This window comes from Nomia melanderi, unplaced genomic scaffold, assembly GCF_051020985.1.
Source record: "Nomia melanderi isolate GNS246 unplaced genomic scaffold, iyNomMela1 scaffold0014, whole genome shotgun sequence".
NCBI lineage: Eukaryota > Metazoa > Arthropoda > Insecta > Hymenoptera > Halictidae > Nomia > Nomia melanderi.
This window is the reverse complement of record NW_027475130.1, coordinates 12,175,296-12,176,250: the sequence shown is the minus strand read 5'-3', so window position 1 is coordinate 12,176,250 and position 955 is coordinate 12,175,296.

Here is a 955-nt window from a genome sequence, read left to right as displayed (position 1 = left end):
GCAATAAATCAAAGTGCATTGTCTGTAGGAGGCCCTGGCGCATGAATCTGTGCAGCGGGAACGACCTAGGACCACCAGGGGCCGAGACAACCGCCGTCTCATGGGGCCGGACACTCAGGGTCAGGGGAAAATCCAATATATATCTGGTGATATCTCGGGTGCTATTACAGATAGCGCAATAAATCAAAGTGCATTGTCTGTAAGAGGCCCTGGCGCATGAATCTGTGAAGCGGCAACGACCTCGGACCACCAGGGGCCGAGAAAACCACCGTCTCATGGGGCCGGGCACTCAGGGTCTGGGGAAAATCCAGTATATACCTGGTGATATCTCGGGTGCTATAACAGATAGCGCAATAAATCAAAGTGCATTGTCTGTAGGAGGCCCTGGCGCATGAATCTGTGCAGCGGGAACGACCTCGGACCACCAGGGGCCGAGAAAACCACAGTCTCATGGGGCCGGACACTCAGGGTCAGGGGAAAATCCAATATATATCTGGTGATATCTCGGGTGCTATTACAGATAGCGCAATAAATGAAAGTGCATTACCTGTAGGAGGCCCTGGCGCATGAATCTGTGCAGCGGGGACGTCCTCGGACCGCCAGGGGCCGAGACAACGACCGTCTCATGGGGCCGGACACTCAGGGTCAGGGTAAAATCCAATATATATCTGGTGATATATCGGGTGCTATTACAGATAGCGCAATAAATCAAAGTGCATTGTCTGTAGGAGGTCCTGGCGCATGAATCTGTGCAGCGGGAACGACTTTGGACCACCAGCGGCCGAGAAAACCACCGTCTCATGGGGCCGGACACTCAGGGTCGGGGAAAAATCCAATATATATCTGGTGATATCTCGGGTGCTATTAGAGATAGCGCAATAAACCAAAGTGAATTGTCTGCAGGAGGCCCTGGCGCATGAATCTGTGCAGCGGGAACGATCTCGGACCATCAGGG